This window comes from Pagrus pagrus, assembly GCF_965226575.1.
Source record: "Pagrus pagrus genome assembly, chromosome: 9".
Classification (NCBI taxonomy): Eukaryota; Metazoa; Chordata; class Actinopteri; order Spariformes; family Sparidae; genus Pagrus; species Pagrus pagrus.
The window spans coordinates 31,391,634-31,401,556 of record NC_140193.1 but is presented as its reverse complement, the minus strand read 5'-3'; positions in this window follow the sequence as shown (position 1 = coordinate 31,401,556).

The window sequence follows — 9,923 nt, the reverse complement described above, 5'->3', positions numbered from 1 at the left end:
TCTCTCTCTCTCTCTCTCCCTCTCTCCTGTCCAACACTCACACTCTCTCACTTTTCTTTAAGAGGGAAATCACCAGAAGGAGGGAGCAGCCTGGATGCTCTGCCTGTGAGGACGATCGTCACATGTGGATCGTGACACAGCAATCGTATATCATACGCCCTTTCCTCCTCTCTCTCTTTCTCTCTATCACACACACACCAGCTGACGCACTGACACGCTCCACAGCGGCAAATGGGAATACCAGCCCTGGACGGCTCTGCTGGCCCCATCAGCACAGAGCTGACCAAAAGCTGCAGCCAGTTTTACGAGGTCAGGGTTATAAAACTGTTAGCAGATTTAGTTTATTTAAAAACAACTGGCCCCTGTGGCCTTCCTCTTCACGCGCTTTCTCCTACCATGACATGAGGGGTGGGGGTGCGCAGGTGGGGTGGGTGAGGGGGAGGAGGTGATGAAGAGAAGAGGAGTTAAATGGGAGGTTAAATAACTCACCTCAGCAATCTTCACATGATGGGAATGTTTGTGTTGTAAAAACAGTTCGTGCAGATGAGATTGTGACACTGGGATATCGTCCACATATAGTCAAAGTTAAAGTTATATATATGTTAAATATCTCATAAGACAAAGCATTCTCATCATGAAAGTTTGCAAATGTTCAAATAACCAGATAAAGATGTAATGTCTCTACATCTACACTGTACATGGATTTGAATAAAAAACAATGCATTCATCATACTTTAAAAAAATATACAGGACCCAGTGGGTCAGTCGATATTTCTTTTTGAAGTATTTGTTTTCATCTGTAAACAATCATGTAATGGTGCCATGCCTGTAGGTTTGGAAATGATGAAAACAACAGCAGCAGAGCCCGGCACAGAGCAGATCCAAACTGTGACGACCTCATCCGTCATTCTCACAAGGCTCGACATGACGGCAGACACCCTGAAGATATAAATGGGACAAACTGTGATGAATGCAAAGCTAATAATGAGGAAGGCATCACTGTTACCCTGAGACAAGGGCGATCATACCTTCTCTGAGGCTTTGCACATAACTGCTGGCAAAATATTGCGATATATTACATCAGTCACTCTGCTTCTCTTTCAGCATTTCATCAGTGTCAGCTGTTGTGATGGTTTTATTAAACAGTTAGCAAAAAAAAAGCACTGTGAAATAAAAAAAAGCACTGATGGCGAAGGTTTTATCCTCTAATTGGGGTGTGGAAGGAATTCAGAGGAAAAGAGGAACACAGCGAGACAAATAAGTCACATCATCTAATGCGGAAGTACTGAGGAGGCATTCCTTCAACATGTTTCACAGAGGGGGAGAGCAGGTTGGGGAGGGCACAACATGACAAACTAATGTATTTTTCATAGCCTGGTTAAATAAGAAACAGGCAGTCAGACAGTATGGGAATGGGTGCAATGCCAAAAGGGTAAAACAAAATAACAAGAGCTGTGTGAGGCTGACAGCATATGTTCAGATACTCATTGTATCTCTCTCTCGCTCTCTCTGTCTCTCTGTCTCTCTCTCTCTCTCTCTCTCTCACACACACACACACGCACGCACGCACACACACACACACACACACACACACACACACACACATGCGTCTTGGTATTTGGAGTCCAAACTCTCTGGGGAAATAAGGGGAGCAAGCTGCAACACACTAAGTAGGGCTTAGTGGGTCAAAAGTTTAAGAAGCACAATTACCTGAAAGACCTCAGCTAACCCCCAAATTTCTCACCTTCTGTTCCCTCACACATGCACACGCACACCTTTGACAGAGGCGATTTACAGCCAGCAGCAGGAGAGGGTGAAAACTTATACACCACCAACAGGCTCCTAGAGAAAAATAGAGCATGAGAGCCTTGTAAGCACAGTTTGTATTTTGATTACACTTTCAGGCACTGTAAATGATCACCACTGTGAACAGTGTCAAATTAAATGGCCATAACTCACCTGAACAGAATCTGACCGCCTCTCCTTGGCTTACTCAGCTTGTGTCCACATGAGAGGTGGTGACAGGGAGTGAATGGCTTCAGATAATGTATCATAATATCACATTAAGAAAATGTTCAGCGAAGCCAAATGTGAATCCCATATGTGGAGAGAGGAGGGTGGGGTAAGAGGCAGAGAGTGGGGGAAAAGCCAGAAGCCAGAAGATATATTGAGCAAAAGGAGGGGATATACTGAGATGACATACCGCCGCAAAAGCAGCTTTGTGACAACTTGTAAAAACTTTCACTTTCTGTAGCAATTGAGGGTAAATGGACAGTAATAAAATCACAGTAATGTTGTCCCTATGTGACAGCTGTTGACAGGTAACTTGCTTTTTAAGATTATGATAAACTCTTTACTCCCCAAACCCTTTATGTTTATTCAAATTCAACTTGGATAGAAGTCCATCCTACTAATGTGCTACAGCCTGGAGCATTGTGCCCATACCCTGTGGCTGCTCACCTTAGTGATTAGGCTGCAGGTCAGGCTACCCATGTTGTATCACTGTATAAGCCACCACTAAAGGTGTAATTTGTAGGAATTGGCCATAATTCGAAGGTAGCTCCAGAACTATAGGGGCAGCTACTGTCTGCTGTAACTGTCTTTGGCTATAGCAACTAGCTGCGATTAGTAATTGGCACAGTTAACTATGTAGCTAACGGTGCATTCCATTTACCTCAGAAGTTGGAACTGGGAATGTATACCCAAGTGTAGAATGAAGTGTGTTAACAATCTGGTCTTAGTAAACTTAAAAGAGAGAAACTTGAATTCAGTTGGTGTACAGTTGTATTTTTCTGTTTAGTAAGGAAAGTGGTTGTAAAAATACTGTCTTTCTTCTTGACATTTTGTGAGTTTATTTTGTTTACTTAACAGACTAAGTAACTAACTCGCTGCTTGCTTACATCTCCCAGCTGAAACTACGGGGATATCAGACTGTCGCCTGTTATGATAAAACATGGGGAAGTAGGAGACAGGAGGGCAGGAGCTAGCTGGCATCTTCAGCAGGCATCTCTGTAACACAGAACATAGATGTTTTTGACATATCAACTCTTTAATGTTTTAAACAAAAATTCTGGCCATATCTTACAAATTGCTCCTTTAAGAGTGTCACATGGCAGCTGCTTTGATGAAGTCCCACCTTGTGCTGCAGGCAGTCCAACATTCTGTCCCCATAAGCACCAGCAGCTGAGATGTGACTGGACTTGACATGACGTGTCATCTCAACCTCCATCTCTGCTAATCCCGTTAGCAGCGCAGGGTCACATCACAGCCCAGTCACACCAGAGTCACACATTCACTGGCCTATGGGCATGGTGTCCTAACACCAGCAACGTTTGTCTTTGTTGTTGTAAACAGTTAAATATTTTTCTCGCTCAGTTTTCAAACAAAGCTCTCTGTTCTGTCTTTTAGTGCAGGAAGCCTGTTTCAAGCCGGTTTCATATTATGTGTGAGAGGCACAAAGCTGTAGACTGACTGATGGTGCACAAACATTTTCAGTCTTCATTTGGAAGATTGATTTCCAGGCTTATTTTAAGCTACATGAAAAAAACGGAAAAGGGCAATAATTTTGGGAGATTTATGTGGACCGCTGTGCAACAGAAAGACTGTCTCCGCTGGGAGCCAAAAGCCTGACAAAAAATAGTCCCATAGTTATAGTTTACAGCTGGTGTAGAATAACGTTCTCTTTTCTTGACCAGGTAAAGTAATGTCACAGCAGCTGCCAAAGACAACTGATATTTGATGAGTGTACCAGGTCTGGTTTTTGAGTTCAGGGGAAAACACAGTTAGCCAGTGCAAGTGCTCAGAATCAAGGTAGAATGTCCCGTACAGGAACAAAACACTGGTATCAAAGAGACATCTAAGATGGAGTTGAGGACACGGTGAGTGCAGACCACAGTGCAGCTAATGATCTTAACACTCATTTACACACAAATGCACACAGTCACATGCATGATATCGTGGGATGGGAACCACAGCCCTGGGTGAGTGGTTCGTGGAGAAAGATGGGTCAAAATAGAGAGAGTGAAATATTTGGAGACAGAGATAGAGGGAGACGTGGAATAATGAGAGAGCAGCTAAGTGTTTCCCCATGTGCACCTGGGGCAGTGGCTGACCCCGTAAAGCAGGGTCTAAGCCTTAGCCCTCCCTCCCTCCCTCCACCCTCTCTCTCAGTGCCAATGCCCATAGGCACTGAGGAATCGCTGGAATGAAGGAGAGTGTCCAAAAACAGTCTGCTGCACTTTCATTATCTAAGTTGTAGTGCCGTTACAGAAGGCCTCCAGTTTGACTTAGACACTTACAGGCTGCTCCATCTTTGCTCCAGCCTGTCTGTGACAGTGTCATACTGACACTCTCAATGCTGACTGGCTTCTTTCTGATAAGAAGCCAACAGGTAGATAGACAGCATTTCAAAGTTGTAATTATGAATTTGTGTCTATATTAGGGATGTCAGCTCATTGACTCAATGAGCTGAGTCAATGATCCACCATTTTGTTCCACACTGAAATATCTCAACAACTAGTGGATGGAGTGTTACAGAATGTTATGAAGAAATGTATTGTTGCCACATGATGTATAATTATTTTGCTGATACCTTAACTTTTCAGGCCAAAATTTGAAATGACTTTTATGACTATATTTTACAAAAATTAATGACATTTCAGCCTCAGCTTTGTATCTAGTGTCAGTTAATGCATGTTAGCATGCTAACATGCTCAACTAAGAGGGTGAGCAATGGTAAACATTGAATAAGAGCTGCTAGCCTGACAGTAGATTCTCGACCTTGTTCAATTAAAGGTACAGCAACACTGCTCCCCGCTGCTCTGTATCTTCACTGTAGCTATCTTTGGCTGTAGCAACTAGCTGCCATTTACAAGTAGCTTAAATAGCCATGGAGCTAACTGGCCCTGTTGGTTAACAGGAGTCTGCCCGCACCCCAACTTTGGATGACAGGGAGCACGGAGGCAACGGAGCTCAGCTCAACCAGAAGGGTTGCCAGGTCTGTGTGACAAAACCAGCCCAAAACTAGCCAGACATTGAATGAAACCAGCCCAAAAACCGTCTAATACAGGAACTCATAATATTCCCTTATACTGCTTTTGAAGTCCAACAGTATTGCTATCGTTGACAAATGTTTTATAATATCTACAAAGTAACACCATAAATGTTTTGTGTGCATTAAAAGCAGTTTTTCCGAAACAGTTCTTTCACCTGGTCCTAAAATGGGCTTATGTAAGTATATTCTAAGTAAAAGTAAACTATAGCTTTGTGATCAACCCTGAGTACCCTGACACATAAACCAATGCATAAACCTTTTGCTTTCTCTTCATTTCTCCCTCTTCCTCCCTGCCTAATAAACACTAATGTTGTTATAAGCCTACCATATTACTGTAGTTAATGCCAAACCTTATTTCAACTAAAAACATGTTGCAACCCTTTCATTTTAATCATATTCTTATAGTAAGTACATGTTTAAATTGGTTATGTATTACTGTCAGTATCTCTGTTTACCGTATTTCAACTGATACACATTATTATGTTAAGTCAGAGCTTTTTAATAACATACACAATACATATACAGTAGGCTACTGTATGTGTTAATATGTTGTTTTTGCTGAATTCAAATCATCTCAGTTTACCTGTTTAAACTGCAGAACATTAATTGCCTTAGAGTAAAAAAGGAAAGGCCTTATATTTCTCACAAAGGTGCCAAGCTAGCCAGCTTGTTGTTAATTTCTTTGCTTCACTAACTAGCAGAGTCGGGAACAAGAGGCGGGCACGGGCAGGTGGAGAGTATAGGCATATAGAATACCGATCGAATGTGTGCATGAAAAATAGGACGATCTAACCGGCGGGCAAAAAATTCAACTAGCGGCAACACTTCAAAAGTAGCCCATTTCCATGGTGAAACTGTGGACCTGGCAACCCTGTCAACTGGGCTCAGTGAACTTTCAGTGAGCACGGCAGTTTTAAGACAGAGGATACAGTATGTAGGTGAATTACAGTGGCTCTGACCAGGACTATGATTGTAGGGATGAGGAGACACAGCAAGCAGGAACGGAAGAGGCATGAAGCGACAGAGGAGAAGGAGAGAGTCAGGAAACAGCGGCCGGTGAAAACAGCATGTAGAGCCACAATAGTACAAACCATGTGACTGTGGAAAGACAAACCAAGATGGTTTATTTTCTTTATTTGTTAGACTAAGTAGTGATTACATCTCCCAGGCTGAACCTACTGGGGACTGATCTTTTGAGGTATTAATTGGTAAAAAGAGACAGGATGAGCTGGGGCTTGCTGGTTAGCATGCTAACTTAACCAGACATCCCTTTTTTTAATGTTTTAAACTACTAATCTGGCCATACAGTATCTTACTAACTTCTTTAAACATCAGACCTTTCAGTTTTAAATGGGTTAATACATAGAATAAAGGTACGTATAGGTACTTAATTCCAATATTAGGGTTTTCAATTTTGTAAAAATTAAATGAAGCAACATTCAAGCTTCAAGTAACATTCAAGCTTACACAGTGATATCAATTACTAGAAGTTTATTCATAGAGAACTGTAGAGCCAAAAGTTGCTGCTCTGGGAGAACAGTTCTGAGAAAAACATCTGAATGCAGGTGCTCTGTGATGTGTGTGTGTCTGTGTGCTTCCAGGTTTAGGATTTGTTGTCATGAGAAAAGAAAGGCATGCAGCCAGTAAACAGAAACTTTCCCCCTCTTGTTCTCAAATATCTGTTTAGACTTCATAGATTAGCCATGACTCCATCAGACTTGCATTAAGCCCATCACGCACATTCATATGCGTGCACACAAACACACATGTACTTGCATGTGCACAAACACTCTCCGATCCTCTAAACCCCAGAGACATTTATGACCTTCCTGTGTATCAGTTTTTACAGTGCAGTGCTCCTGAGCAGAACAGCAGTAAAGTGGAACAAGGACAAAACAAGAGAACCAGATCGTTTACAACAACCTCCATGTTCTGCTGAGTAGAGACAGAGACAACAGAGGGCAGATGCTCAAACCACATCAACAAAATATTGCGTGCTGAGGGGAGACATCATCAGGGAGGGTGATTCATGATGGCTTTATCCTCGTCTTTGCTGCAAAGTTCAATTCACGTGTTAGTCAACGTGGTTGTGGAGTTTCTGCAAATAATTTCTTAAATGCTGATAGTAGCAGATGATGCTAATGGGCTCTCATATAACATGTAGACCAATATCAGTTTAATTCAATGAAAGCAATGGAACGACCATGTGAATTTATAAAACCACATTCAAATGTTGCATTATATATATATGACAGTTTAAAGGTCCCATATTATACTGTTTTTCATCAATTTCACACAGCTGTCAGAGGTCCAACAACACTGTATTCGAAATGTATTGCCCCAAACCCATCCTGGTCCTGAACTTCAGCTGTCTAAGAGTCGCTCAAGTGAGCTCTACTGAGAGCAGGCTGTTTCTGTGCCTGCACCTTTAATGCTAATGAGCTCCGTCTGTCAACGCCTGCCTTGCCTGCTACACGCCCCTCTCAGGGAGAGGATGCCGCTTACGCTAGCGGTAGCATGCGCTACCCAGCTTCCATCCCCCACTGACCTGCAACAGGTAACATCTAAAAACAGCTAGCGAAAGCTGTGTTTGTCTCCAACACAGTCTCCAAACTCTTGGACACTGTTCGCACTGTCTCTGTCTCCAGTCTGCACGTTTCCAGACTCCAGACAACCAAGCTCCCTCGTAATATTATTAACATTAAACTCGCTTCAAACGCCACTGCATAGCGGACCGAAGCAGAGCTAACTAGTTAGCCAGTTTCAAGCTGACTTCACCATACTCGTAGGCAACTGTAAATACTATCAAAACGTGGCGACACTTACCTGTGGCTCGGGTGCAGTTGCTGGGTCCCGTATGGTTAGGACTGATCCTTTTACGAGGGTCAGTGTCGAGGCAAAGCCAGCTTTGTACTGACCCTCGTTACTGAAGCAGTCCATGTGAAGTGGTTAGCACACACAAACAGACTTACAGGAACCGTAGCCGGCACGTTGTCGTTAAAAAGTAAACGCAACCACTGTCTCTTCTGTTCTTCTGTAGCTGGGACAGAATATAGGCACTTATGTTGATTTTTACAACCAACAATGAAGCAAGTTGCGTGTCTAGCTCTGAGCGACGACATTGCGAAACACTGCTGTCGCACCGCTGGACATACCGAACTTCACCTCGGGGATGAACGTCCCCCTCTCGGATGTCTCCGGGGAGGGGGGGGAGTGTTTTCGTGCAGAGGAGCCGGGCCTATGAAAATGACTCCTGTTGTTACGTAACGACAGGAGCTGAATCTGAACAGCCTGTAGGAGCCCCGTTTTACCAGTGGGTGGGCTGCAGAGACCGTGCAGGACTCGTTTGCTTTCCTCATTCTGGGAGTTGGTAGGCTCAGGGAGGACCAGTTTATATATGTAGAGACCAGAGAAAACATGTTTTTCATAATATGGGACCTTTAAGGGCTCCCAGACCTGTCTGTCTGTCTCTGTCTCTTTTAAAATCTTTATGGGGGTTAGGATTGACTTAAAAGATATTTACCATCAAGAATCAAAGTGGGATGTCACAAAAATATAAGCCACTCAACACCCTCGTATCCTATATTCAAATGGAATGACACTCAGTAGAGTGCATACCTCTGCAAAGGCCTAACAGTCCCCTAATTCAATCATGCCTAATCCAATATCAAGTCCTATCAAGCAATGTCAAAGAAAGTGAGAAAAAAAAAATCTATTCTGGGCTGTGACCCATCCTCCATTCAAGGTTTGTGGAAATCCATTCAGTAGTTTTTGTGTAAACCAAATGGACATGGCTGAAAACACAACCTCCTTGGTGAAGATAATAAAGAAATATTAAGGATAAGGCTGGTAATATTCTTACTATCCACACATCGCATGAAAACACAAAAACATTTACACTGATCTGTTCCTACTACATTGTTAGTCTATTCATGGGATTTCATGACCGATAATATCTTAAAAGTTCCCCTCCAGTCAAAAATGTTCAGTGTTTGAGCATCAGTGTACAGAATGATGTATGTGCAGAGTTTGACACTGAAAGTCTGTTTCCATATTCTTAGCTGTAAAATGTATCTGTGCTCATTTTGAATCCCATTTTCAGGGGTGGGCTTACCTGCATGATTTGTGACATCAGAAATAGTTTGGAAGCTGATCCTGCTCCAATATTCAACTTCAAAAATGTGATGTGGAAATCCTTCAGCACACACACACTGAGAATGGACTTTACAGTGAAGTAGGAAACACCTGTTTTCCAACAGTTCAACTTAGACGAGGATGCAACTCATTCAGTTTGCTGTTGCTGTGCCACAGAACATGACGGGGCAGTAAATGGGACGTGTGGGAGAAAGAGACAGAAACTGACAGGAGAAGAAGAGATGGATAAGGAGGGAGGGGTGTCGAAGTTCCTCCCTCACTGTCCTCCATCTCTCACACTGTGCTACAGAAGACAAGAAAAGGCCACATATGTACCCAGGAAGCTCCCTGCCACCAGTGACCACATCGACGTCACCCTTTGTGTTTTGCTGGTGGGTGACTGGAGAAGCTAATATTTTAGTATGTGTGAAAACAGACAGAGAGGACCTGATAATGCCTGGGGTGATGTAATGCACCGTTTCTGTACCAAGTGTGACGGGGGTGAGGCAGAGGTGTGTGTGTGTGTGTGTGTGTGTGTGTGCTAGCTACATAAAGGGGGTTGGGTGTTTGATTACCTAATGTTTGACTTATCCCCTTACTAAAATTTGCAATGCAGGCTCTGATTACAGTGGCGCCTCAACCTGAGCAACCTGTGTGTCTTTTTATAGTCAAACAGTGCCACACACAGACAGCCAAACACATGAGGATGTAGTTCCACCTAACCTCTAACAACATT